This window comes from Sus scrofa, chromosome 4 (genome assembly GCF_054392235.1).
Source record: "Sus scrofa isolate SSC_HxYL_T2T_F1_AM1 chromosome 4, Sscrofa_HxYL_maternal_Yorkshire_Landrace_v2.0, whole genome shotgun sequence".
Taxonomy (NCBI): domain Eukaryota; kingdom Metazoa; phylum Chordata; class Mammalia; order Artiodactyla; family Suidae; genus Sus; species Sus scrofa.
Genome location: NC_139386.1, coordinates 125224339 through 125238137, shown reverse-complemented (window position 1 = coordinate 125238137; position 13799 = coordinate 125224339). Strand labels below are relative to the sequence as shown.

At 35.9% G+C, this 13799-nt stretch overlaps 1 long non-coding RNA gene across 1 annotated transcript in view; it reads left to right on the top strand.

Moving 5' to 3' along the window:
* LOC146404230 (uncharacterized) overlaps positions 1-13799 on the top strand; it is a 126948-nt gene that overhangs the window by 1863 nt on the left and 111286 nt on the right. The window contains exon 2 of the long non-coding RNA XR_014844675.1: positions 10672-10777. This is a non-coding gene — a long non-coding RNA (uncharacterized LOC146404230). The remainder of the gene's footprint in view (positions 1-10671; positions 10778-13799) is intronic.

The following is a 13799-nucleotide window of genomic DNA, read 5'->3' as shown; positions in this document are numbered from 1 at the left end:
AATGTTGCAAAGTCAGATGTTCCTTCATCCTCTTGCAGTTACGCCTTACCCCCAAAGTCATCTATATCCTCTTTCTTGGAGATATTTTTTAATGTACATACATATAGCATACATACATATACATATATTTAGAAGAAGAAAAAAGGATATACGTATATACGCATATATACATTTATGGTATATAATATGTAATTATAATACATATGAATTCTTCTCCAGTTTCACCAGAAAGTTTCAATAATCATTTTCCTAATCTTCAGCGATATAGACTTATATGTTCATTTAGGTTGCACACTAATATGAGTTATCAATTAGCAATCCATATTTTAGTTGTTTTATGGGTACAGGTATCCAATTTACCCTTAAGAGTTAGACACTATATTCCATTTTTATTTTATGTGGTTATTATCCTCTACCATAAAGGATAAGCCCCAAATATACTGTCCTGCAAAGATGAGAGCTATTCCGTGATACTGAATAATCAAATATAAAATTTAAATGTTATTTTACCATCCCCCCCAACCTCACCAAACAGATGTAACCTATTCTGAGATATTTAATTAAGGCATATAATCACATTGCTCACATGCCACACCTATACTCTCCGATCAGTGATTGCATCTAATAATACTTTAAATCCATTGAAATTCCACATTAAACACAGTTGTACCTGTAAATAATCCAAGCTGTTTAAAGTTTGCTGCAAATGCATTCACACTCCACTTTTTTTAAGTTGTAAATTATGATGGCATTTGTCAAGCTGTCCCTCCATCTGGAAGCACAGTCAAATATCAGGTGTTCCACATTAATTTTTTGGATGCTTTGGAAAGACAGCTCATCTAATAGTGTACAAATGTACCAAAATGCATCTCAGCCTAATAATTTACCTTACACAAGTGGATATTATTATTATTTTTAATACCATAGTCAGAAAGAAGGCTTATGAGTCACCTTTCATTTCTGGAAAGTTAGTACCACAAATTTAGAAACAATAAAAGTTTAGCTTGCTTAATCCCGGACTTCCCTGAAGTCTGGGATTAAGCAATTTTTTAAAACATTTTTATAAGGTGAGTTTTCTCCCCAAAGGTCGGAGACTTTGATTGATCATAAAACCTCCCCCCACCCGCCTCATCTGATTTTCCAAGGCTAGATTAACTCCTATTCAAACTGACCAAAAGATAATGACTAAAAATCACTTGGGCTCAATATTTCAAGTTTTCCTGCTTCATCAAACGAACATGGTAGAGTTTATGCAACTACATACGTCTTATATTCTATATAAGCCTTTGCATGCTCACGTACACGTGTGGGTGCTACATCTCTGCATATATATTATGAAATGCCATAATAAGTTCAGGTAACACAGTGAAGCTATAAATTCCCGTCAGAAATTTATTTAAAAATTACTTATTGATGTTCTCCGTTCAGGCACTAAGATAGGTATTAGCAATACCCTTGTGTATAATAGCGACAATGTGCTTCTCATGAAAATGAAGCCACTAGCTCAACAACTCCTACCATCAAATAGTGATTTTTGAGCAAGCAGTTTAACTGAATGGGATAATTGTGAGAGTTAAATGGCAAAATGTATATGTTAATATTTTGTAAATTACAAAATGCCATGTAATGTTACACACTGAATACTTAAAGATATGTTCTTCAGTGCTCGTATCCTGAAGATACAGAACTGGTATAAGACTGACTATGAGTGATTTGGGGTAAAATGCAGTGTGAGTAAGAAGTTTGTAGACTTAGCTGATTTAAGGTAGAGAAAAAAATATCCTCTAGAATGAATAGTTCCTAAATTTCCCTCATTACCTCAAGGCCTTTGCCTCAGGCTTGTTACTTCTCTCTCACAATCAAAATTTACCATCGTTCTAGCACCTGGTAATTTACAACCTCAACCTTGGGTGTCTTGCTGGAATTGTACTCTTTCACAGTTTCAATTACATTTGTATTTGGAATGGAGACAACCCTGCTGAAGTTATTCGTTGTTTCTGTTCCTCCTGAGTTCATCTTTTCCCTCTCTCCATCCTGCCTCATTCCCCACTCTCGTTGGTCCTCATCCAGAGAGCACTTCCCAATAAATAAACTTCCTGCGTGCACATTTCTATCTGAGTCTACTTCCCAGGAGACCTAAGCTGCATTACCACTACTATATGTTATTTTGTAGAATATAGACTATATTGCATGTTAGAATATATTGCATGTAAAAGGTACTTAATTATCCACATATCTGGACATAAAGAATTGACTCACAAAATAAAGCCTTATCATTTATTTCAATAGAGATATTCTTACATTTGTTTATATGTTTATTCGTATCACAAATAACCATATGCCTAATATATACCAGGTACAGTGAAAAAATATTCAGGGTATCATGATGAGCAAAAAAGTGAAGTTTATATGCATACAGCTGGTAGATGAGATAGGGAGATGAACATCTGTCAAGTAATCACAAAAAGTGTAGTATTTGTTGTCAATAATAACATCAAGGAAAAAATAGAGAACAGCTGTATCAGATGGACTGGGAAATCAGAGAGGACACCTTGAGAAAATGACCTTGCTACTAATTTCTAAAGGACAATAGGAAATAAGAAGGCTAAAAAATCTCTGCAAAGACTCCCAGGACAGTGGAATCCTGATGGAAGGGAAAGAAGGTTCTGATAGCTGGAGAGCAGGCAGCTAGGGGAAAATGACCCAGAGTGAGGCAATAGAGACAGGTGTAGCCTACAGTGCTATACTCTTAGTTTAAAATTTTGAATATCATCCTACAAGAAAGAGGAAGGCATGGAAGTTTTTTAATGCAGTGGAATGACGTAATCAAATATATATTTTGAAGTATCACTCTGATTGCAATGTATGTGTAATTGCATATTCATACATTCACTTGGGTGAATGTGTGAAAATCAGTGAAGTCAAGTGATTTCTGGGGATGGGTTCTGTCATTTCCTCCACATGCTAGCCTGGGTGATAATCACCATTGTCATGGAAACAAAAATAGTTTCCTACAATGCATATATCAATGCCATTGTCATTTATCATTTTCTAACAATTAAAAAGCCAAGCTCTTTTTTTTTTAATTGAGATGTAGTTGATTTATAATATTATATTAGTCTCAGGTGTACAACACAGTGACTCAAAAATTTCAGAGCTTATACTCCATTTGAAATTATGGTAAAATATTGGCTATATTCCATGTGCTTACAGTTTATCCCTGTAACTTAGTAGTTTATTTATTTTATACATATTCATTCATAGTTTTATACATAGTAGTTTCTTAATCCTCTCCCCCTATCTTGCCCTTCCCTCCTTCCCTCTCCCTACTGATAATCACTTGTTTGTTGTCTCTATCTGTGAGTCTTTTTCTGTTATGTTGATTCTGGCCCCAGGCTCCAGCCCCACTCTCCAATCGGCAAGCACCAGCTTTGGGATGCCACAGAACCCATACTAGCCATATCAGGAACTGGCCCCACACACCAGCAGGTCAACACTAAATCGGTCCACCACCCACCTCAGCACCTGGCTGTGCTCACCAGTGAGCTAGCACCAGCAATGAGACTCCACAACCCCAGGGTTCCCCAGCCAGCTACTTGTCACTGGCCCCACCAAAGAGTGGCCAGCAGTTTCTGCACAAGGTAGGGCCTGACAACCAACCAGACTGGCAGCCGGCCACCCACAGCCAACCACAACAGAAGTACCCATGCAGCCCACATAGGGGGCACCTCTAGAACTTATAACACTAGTAACCAGAGGAGATTATACCACTGGGACTCAGAGGACGTTTCCTACCAAAGGCCACTTTTCCCAGGTTAGGAAGCAAAACCAACCTACAAGATATACAGAAATACAAACAACAACTCTGAAAAAAATAAAGCAGAAAAGGAATATGTTCCAAACAAAGGAAGGAGATAAAATCCCAGAGGAAGGTCTAAGTGGAGATAGGTAGTGTACCAGATAAAGAATTCAAAGTAATGGTCATAAAGATGACCAAAGAACTTGGGAGGAGAATAGATGAACAAAGTGAAAAGTTAGAGGTTTTTAACAAAGAGTTAGAAAACATAAAGAAGCCACAGATATCACCAGAAGATTGTGAAACTCAAGAAGCAGCTCTACAGCATCTATGCCACGCACACCAAACAGAGCCTGCAGATGATCAAGTTGGCTATGGAGAGATACTGCTGCATGAACCCCACGGAGGCCCAGGAGTTTTGCATCTTAGACAAAGTTCTAATTCACTCTCCCTAGGATGATGGGAATGAGTCTGAGCTGATGCAGAAGGAGGCAGTGGTGGCAATGGCAGCAGCAGAACCTGCCCCAGCAAGCATCTGAGAGCTGGCCCTTACCCTCACCCTCTAAAGGAAAGTAGAGGAGCCATATGCCAGCCATGCCTGCCTCCTGCTACTGAGGCCCTTGAGGAACTCTGAATTTAAAGGTGCCCCAAAGGTGGGTATCTTGGCTGAGACAGTGTGATGTTAAATTAAATCTTTGTAGTCTTTGAAAATATATATACATATATTGCTTTATATAAACCTCATGTCAACAACAGCCCAAAAATATATAAATATAAACACTCAAAGAAGATAAGTGAATCCAAACATGACATTAAAGATAACCATCAAGCCATAAGGGAAAAGAACAAAATAAGAAAATTACTATAAAAATGACCCCAAAACAATTAGCAAAGGGGCAATAAGTACATACCTGTCAGGGATGAATGGATATAAAAAATAAACTATATATACTCTGCCTGTAAAAGAGTACTTAAGATCTAAAGACTCATACAGACTAACAGAGAATGGAAAAAAAGTATTCTATTCAAATGTAAATCAAAAGAATGCTAGGGTAGCAATACTTGGCGAAAATAGACTTTAAAACAAAGACTAACAGAGACAAAGAAGGGCATTATATAATGATCAAGGGATTAATCCAAAAAGGTATAATAATTTAAAATACATTTGCACCCCAAATAGGAACACCTAAATACAGGAAGCAAATATTAGCAGACATAAACAGAGCTGTCGACAGTAACCCAATAATAGTAGGGGACTTTTAACACCCTACTTACCTCAATGGACGGATCATCCAAACAGAAAATCAGTAAGGAAACACTGGCCCTAAATCACACATTAAAGCAGATGGACTTAATTTACAGGGAGAAGATTCTATTCGAAAGCAGCGGAATATGCATTCTTTTCAAGTACACATAGAATAGTCTCCAGGATAGAATGCATGAAGGGCTACAAAATAAGCTTCAGTAAATTTAAGAAATTGAAATCATATTAAGTATCTTTTCCAATCTCCATTCCTGACACTAGAAATCTACTACAAGAAAAAAATATGCAAAAAAACCCCACAAACATGTAGAAGCCAAACAACATACGATTAAACAACCAATGGACTACCGAAGAAATCAAAGAAGAAATAAGCAAAAAAAAAAAAAAAAAATGTCTGGAGACAAAACAAAAACACAGCTGTCCATAATATATGAGATACAGCAAAAGCAATTCTAAGAGAGAAGTTTACAAGCCTATCTGAGGAAATAAAAATCTTAAGTAAACAACCTAATCTTTCACCTAAAGGAACTAGAAAAAGAAGAACAAAAACCAAAGTTAATGGAAAGAAATCATAAAGATTGGAGGAGAAATAAAGGAAATAGAAACTAACAATACAATGGAAAAGATCAGGAAAAAAAATAAGCTGGTTCTTTAAAAAGATAAACAAAATTGATAAACTTTGATGCAGACTCACCAAGGAAAAAGAGAAAGGCCCAAATCAATAAAATCAGAAAAGAAAAAGGAGAAATTGCAACCAACATTGCAGAAATAACATAGGGCAATAGATTACTATAAACTATTATACTCCAATAAAGCGAACAACCTAGAAAAATGGGCAAATTTCTCGAAATGTACCATCTCCCAAGACTGAATCAGAAAGAAATAGAAAATATAAACAGACCAATTATGATAATGAAATTGAATCATAATTTAACCCCCTCCCAAAAAAATCCAGGACCAGATGGCTTCACAGGTGAGTCCTACCAAACATCTAGAGACAAGTGTACACCTATCCTTCTCAAACTATTCCCAAAAATTTCAGAGGAAGGAAGGCTTCCAAACTCCTTCTGCAAGGCCAGAATTACTCTGTTACCAAAACCAGACAAAGATGTCACAGAAAAGGAAAATACAAGCCAATATCATTGATGAACACAGATGCAAAAATCCTCAGCAGAATATTCGCAAACCAAATCCAACAAAACATTAAAAGAATCATATACTTTGATATAGTGGGATTTATCCAAAGGATGCAAGGATGAATCAGTATCCACAGATGAATCCACATGATACACTACATTAACAAACTGAAGAATAAAAACTATATGATTATCTCAACAGATGCTAAAAAAGCTTTTCACAAAATTTAACATCCATTTATGATAACTCTCCATAAAGCCTGTGTAAAGGGAACATAGCTCAGCATAATAAAGACCATATATGATAAGCCCACAGCTAATTTTATGCTCAGTGGTGAAAAGCTGAAACTATTTCCCCTAAGATCAAGAACAAGTCAAGGATTCCCACTCTTGCCACTTTTACTCAACATAGTATTGGAAGTCCTAGCCACAGCAATCAAACAAGAAAAAGAAGTAAATATAGTCCACATTGGAAAGGGAGAAGTAAACCGTCACTGTATGCACATGATATGATTGTATACACAGAAAATTGTAAAGATGCCACAAAAAAAAACTGCTAGAACTCATCACTGAATTTGGTACAGTTGCATGATACAAAATTAATATGCAGAAATCTGTTGTGCTTCTATACACTAACAATAAACCATCAGAAAGAAAAATTAAGGAAACAATCCCATTTATAATTGCACCAAAAGAATAAAATGCCTAGGAATAAATCTAAGAAAATAAAAGACCTATACTATAAACTATGAGACACTAATGAAAGAAATTAAAGATAACACAAACAGATGGAAAAATATACTGCATTCATGGAATGAAAGAATTAACATTGTTTAAAAAATCTACTGATTCAGTGCAAACCTTATCGAAATATCAATAACATTTTTCACATACCTAGAACAAATAATTGTTAAATTTGTATGGAAGGAGTTCCCATTGTGGCTCAGTGGTTAACGAATCTGACTAGGAACCATGAGGTTGCAGGTTTGATCCCTGGCCTTCCTCAATGGGTTAAGGATCCGGTGTTGCCATGAGCTGTGGTGTAGGTTGCAGATGCAGCTTGGATCCCACATTACTGCGGCTCTGGCGTAGGCCAGCAGCTACAGCTCCAATTAGACCCCTAGTCTGGGAACCTCCACATGCCGCAGGAGCGACCCTAGAAAAGGCAAAAAGACAAAAACAACAACAACAAAAAAATTTGTATGGAAGCATAGGAAATTCAAATAGCAAAAACAATCTTGAGATGAACAGAACAGGCAAGTATCATACTCCCTGACATCAGATTACACTACAAACTATAGTATTCAAAGTGATATGGTAGTAGCACAAAAACAGCCATGCAGATCAATTGACCAGTATCAAAAGGCCAGAAATAACCGCATGTACTTGGTCAATGTATCTATGACAAAGCAGGGAAGAAGATTGAGTGGGGAAAAGACAACCTCTTCAAAAAGTTGTGCTGGGAAAGCTGGGCAGATCCATGTGAAGAATGAAATTAGAACATTTTCTCACATCATATACAAAAATAAAATCAAAATCTATTAAAGACATGAATGTAAGACCAGAAACCATAGAATTTCTAGGAGAGGAAAACACAGGCAGAACACTCTGACATAAATCATACCAAAATTTGTTTGGATCTGTCTCCTAGGGCAAAGAGAACAAAATCAAAAATAATAAATGGAACCTCATTAAATTTAAAAGCTTTTATACAGCAAGGGAAACTATCAACAAAATGAAAAGACAACTTACTTAATTGAAGAAAATATTTGCAAATGATGTGACTGATCAGGAGTTAATACCCAAAACATATAAACAGCTCATACAACTTGATAGCAAAAAACAAACAATCTTTGGAGTTCCCGTGGGCATAGTGGGTTAAGGATCTGGCATTGCTGCAGCCATGGCACAGGCTTGAATCCTGGCCTGCTCCCAGGTGTAGCCAAAAAAAAAAAAAAACACCTAAAAAACTAAAGAACAATCCAATTAAAAAATGGACAAAAGTCTGAATTGGCACTTTTTCAAAGAAGGCATATAAACTGCCAACAGGTGCATGAAAAGATGCTCAACATCGCTAACCACAAGAGAAACGTAAATCAAAATCACAATGAGATTTCATTTGACACCTATCAGAGTGGTTATCATCAGAACAACCACAAGTAACAAATGTTGGGGAGGATGTGAAGAAAAGGGAACTCTTGCACATTATTGGTGGGAATGTAAATTGGTGCAGCCACAATGGAGAACAGTATGGAGGTTTCTCAAAAAATTAAAAATTAAACTACCATATTAGCCACCACTTCCACTCTTGAGTATATATCTGAAGAAAATGAGAACACAAATTCAAAAAGGTACATACACCCCAATGTTCATAGCAGCATTATTTACAATAGTCAAATATGGAAGTGGCCTAAGTATCTACCATTAGATGAATGAATAGAAAAGTGTGATATATATGTGCAATGGAATACTACTCAGACATAAAAAGAATGGCCTTTTCCATTTGCAACAACATGGCTGGTCCTAGAGGATATTATGCTTAGTGAAATAAGCCCAACACAGAAAGACAAATACTTGGTTATCACTTAAATGGGAATCTAAAAAATAAAACATATTTCTATGTATTTAATCAAAGTCTGGAGAGTAAAACCTACAGTTTAGAAGGACTTTCTGTTTTCACTACCTTTCTATTTTCCAACATAAAACTATACAGATTAATTTTTAATCTCTGGGTCATGAGCGACAGGCTATTCTTGTTCTTCCGTTTCTTTTCAGGCTCTCCACCTCCTCTGTATGGTGAGGTCCTTGCTAGTTTAGTGTCTTATCCTTTTCATCTTCCATGCCTAACACAGTACCTAGTAATAGTACATACACAGATATTTTGGAATTAGTGTTAATTATTACTCTCACAATACATGACAGAGAATACAGAAAGCCTGAGAAGAAAATATTTCCAGTAATATATGAATATATAAAGGGCATTCATGGGCAATTCGTAAAATAACAAAGAATACAAGTGGTTGATAAAAAAAGTAAAATTGTATCAACTAAACTTCTAATCAAAGAAATGCCAATTAACTATAATGAGATATGATTTTTCACCTATCAGACTGGCAAAGAAAATTTAAGGAGTTAGTTATCAAGGCTTAGGAAAATTAACGAATTCATAAGGTTCTATAATGAGTAAAAGTTGTATACAGTATATAATTAGAGCAGTTTAGCAATGCATAGACAAATTTTAAACATGTACATTTTTTTGTCCCAACATAATTTCTTATATTTTTAGCTTAAGAAAACAATTACACTTCCATGTAAAACGTATCTAAAAATATAGTTTATTCCAGAGTTTATGCAAAAATAAAGAGATAACAACATAAATGTTCTACAAAAGTTGGTTGATTAATAACTGTATTGAATGGATGTGGTTTAATTTTATGCAGTCTTAAAATTGAGGTTGTAGAAAATTGCCAACAGTGAAAGATACTGATGATATCTCAAAAACATGTTAAGATTTATGGTCTAAGAAGTTCCCGTTGTGGCTCAGTGGTGACCAACCTGACTAGTATCCATGAGGACCTGGGTTTGATCCCTGGCCTTGCTTAGTGGGTTAAGGATCTGGCATTGCCTTGGGCTGTGGTGTAGGTCGCAGATGCGGCTCGGGTTCTTGCGTTGCTGTGGCTGTGACGTAGGCCCAACAGGTACAGCTCTGATTTGACCCTGTAGCCTTGGAACTTCCATATCCTGTGGGTGGGGCCCTAAAAATAATAAAGAACAAAAAAAAAAAGAAAGAAAGAAAGATTATTTGCTATAAACATACATGAATAAGTAGCAAACACATATTAGTTAACTCTAAGAAAAAGTGAGATTTATTTTAAAAACTCCCTTGCATTATTAGCAAATACTCTTCCACATATACCTTTTATAAATTTGTATGTGTGCCTGCAAGTAAGACCTTCCTTACTCCTACCGCAGTGTTTGGCACATGTTAGGCACACTGTAATTTTCGTATGAAGTATTTTATATGAAAAACTGACTACCAAAAATGTCTATCATGTTCTACAGTTCATTCTATGAAACTAATTATTAATATCATCGTATACCTGATGATGAAAAACTTTTGAGTTCTAGAAACGGGCCAGTAACACTGTTTATATCATCATTGTCCTGGCTATGATTTTTTAAGTTATAGGAATTGGCAAGTAGTAAACACTACTTAAACCTTATCTAACAGACAAAATAATCTGAATATTTGAATAATGTCCTGTTACAAATTAATTGATTGAATGCAGTGGTTTATTTAATCTATAAGGTAATACGCATGTCAATTCTTTTGCTCCAAACCCATCACGGCTTCCAAATTCACTCAGTAAAACAAGTCCTTAAGGTGCCTTCGAAGGCATGTATGAGCTGGCCGTTTGGTTCCTCTCTCCCCCTAACTCTTGCTGTTCTTGTTCACCCCAACTCTGTGGACACAGGCTTTTCCACTTGCTGTTCCATCCACTTGCAGCGGTATTCCACCAGAGAGTCTAATAGCTAGCCCCTCATCCGCTTCAAGCCGTTTCCATGAAGTTCACCTTTTTGGTAAGATCTATTCTGACTACGGTGTTAAAATTGCAGCTCTCATTTCTCACGTTCACCATACCCCCTTTCTTGCTTTACTGCAAACTAGCATTCTCTTTGTTTAAATTATGTGTTCATTCATCATCGACCTTCCCCTACTGGAATGTAAGTTCTACAAGGTCGTTTTGCTTACTGTTTTACCCCCAGGACCACTGCCTAGCACACGATGTATGTTCAACAAATATTTTGCTTGAATGCAGAATCCAGTTAGTACGTTATAGTCCCCTTTCATTTCTTTGTACTTGCGGATTAGCGGTTAATATGGAATATTACATGTGTTTGTGTCTGTCTCACCCACCAGAGAGAATTGTTCAAGGGCAAGGACTATGTCTTATTAATCTTTGGATCCTGAGCTTACATAGTGTCTAGAAATAAGCAGATGTGCTCAGATGTATGTTGGTTGAATAAACAAATGGATTAAATATCAGCATGTTAGTGTGTTTTCCTGTAGCACTTGGCCCCAGTGCATCCGCGAACCTTTAAAAGTTGAAGTTTATCATGTAAAGCAATCAGAGAAACTCCAAACCAGAAGCTTGCTCTGAAACATGTTTCCTGTTCCTATTCTCATCTTAGCAATTTTCTTGGCATTATTTGATAAATATAGTCACCTGTGTAAAGTACCTAGCGTAGTATTTTCAATAAATTTGAAAATATTTTCCATTTTCTCCTTTCATGCCTTAAACACATTCAAAGAGTTTCATTAGTTTTGTTGTTGTTTTTTTTTTAAGTATCCTGAGCAGTCTCTTTTCCATCTACAGAAACGGCTATCAAATTATGCTTTTAAAAAAAATATTTACATCTGATTTGCATAATGCAAGGGAACAATTATTTGATAGTTTTGCAGAGCAGAATTTACCACCTTTGGCATATCGATATTAATTGTCCCTTTGGCATATTAATTTTTTTAAGCTAGTTATTTTCTGAGAAACAGCAGACATGAAAAGGGCTCTGAAAACCAAGAGTTGCCCTTTTGTAAGAAACACTTAGGTTTGTAAGAAGGAATCTCCATTTTAAGGGTGTCTTTCTTTCTTTGCCTGGAAGATGTGGGAGACCAAATCTCTAGAAACTCTCACCAGCGGAGAAGGCAGACTTAAATCTGCATCACAATCACCCTTGTTTACCACTCTTTTCCTGGCTCCTCCGGTAACTGACTCTCCCTACCCGTAATATCCTCTTCTGTCTTTAGCTGAAAATGGTGTTTAAGGTGAGGGCTTCAGCCATTTTGGCAAATGACTCAGTTTTCCTGGGTCTCTCCCATGTACACATGTTATTGAATTGTTGTTTGATTTTTCTCCTTTTAATCTGTCCCACATCAATTTAATTCTTAGATCAGCCAGAAGAACCTAGAAGGGTAGAGGAAAAATTCTTATATCTTAAGTAGAATAATCATTCCTAAAGTATGCTAACACTCTTTCAGAAGCACTAATAATCACATGTAATTATTAGCATGTGATGTGTGTGTGTCTGTTTTTATCAGTATATGTTTTAGATTTATTGCTTAAGGTTACTCATTGCTGAATTCATAAATTTAACTATCTTGTTTTAGACTTCAATTGAAAGAAATTCTTTTAAATATTGTATTGTCTTATTCTTCCCCCTCCCTCCACCATTTTTTTTTTTTTTTGAATAGGAGGGGTAGGAAGGTGAAGGATACTGATGAGCATGACTCTTCCAAGAAGCACAAATACATTTCACAGTGTGGTCTTTGATAAATGTCCAAGTGGATTTTAAAACTAAGTAAATTGAACTGCTTTTTATTATGAGTCCCATAATTTATTCCAACCATCTGTGTCACACACAAAAGTTTGTTTCTTCAGGGCTTTAGATTATTTTCTGTCCCTCTCAGCACCATCATTACATATATATACATATAAAATATGTAACAACATTAATATATTTCAGGATTGACTTTGGCCCCCTAAAGAATATATCTTTCAGTCGAGAAGCATTTTTCAACATTTGGAGATTAAAAAATATGGAACCAAAGCATTCTTTTGGCATTGTACTTTCTATTTAAAGGCCACCAAATGTTTCTTTCTGAGAGATTGTATTGAACGGTTAGGATCTTGGCATCCGCTATTGTTCTAGGGAAAGATTTTCCTGGCCCACACTTGTTGTTGCTAGATAATGAATGACTAGAATGTGTGGACAGAGCCACCTTCCCATCTGTACTAGCCTTAACCACCATCGATTGTTGCGTTGTGTCCTCTGTTGAACCATGCATGCTTAGTCATTAATTTTACTTAGCGCTAATAAAAACACCTGCCTCTATTGATCAGGTACTGTATGTCTATGACATCACACATAATTCCTGATTTAATCGTTAAAACAATCAGAATTTAAAGATAGAGAAACTGATGCTCATGTGTTTTATTGGCATTTCTAACAATTAGTTTTTTTGTAGACGTTATTAAAACCATGTGAGACACCTGTGGGTTTTATTTGTTGTAAACACATGGTAATTCATAAAGTGTATTTTTAGTTTTCTTCACGGAGAATGATACTAACTTTTAAAGTTTCTACTTTAGTAATCTTTATATTAGTTATCACAGTGAAAAGAAAAGAGGCTTGGGAAGTTTAACTGTATCTTCTCAAGACTGATAGATGGCATATCCTGAAGTCCTGCTCAGGATTCCCTCATTCAATACATCTTTTATGTTAAAATAGAGTAGTAGTAGCCTATGTTCTCCTACAGAATCTGCCTCTCTTCCTAACCATGTATCCATCTAGTCTAGTCTAGTCTAGTCTATCTGTGACCTATAATAATCCTGATATTTGGCAATGATATTACCTAAATCATGGCTTTTCCATGCTGTAATAAGAAACAAACATATAAGTTACATATGTGGCTATATGTATCAGCCACCTCCATGTAAATATATGTATTTGTGGTGGATGCATATAGTAACTATGTATATTTACTAAGTGCCTAGGTGATGAGCTCTGTCACAGATATTCACCCAAATATAATGTGTTTAATGCT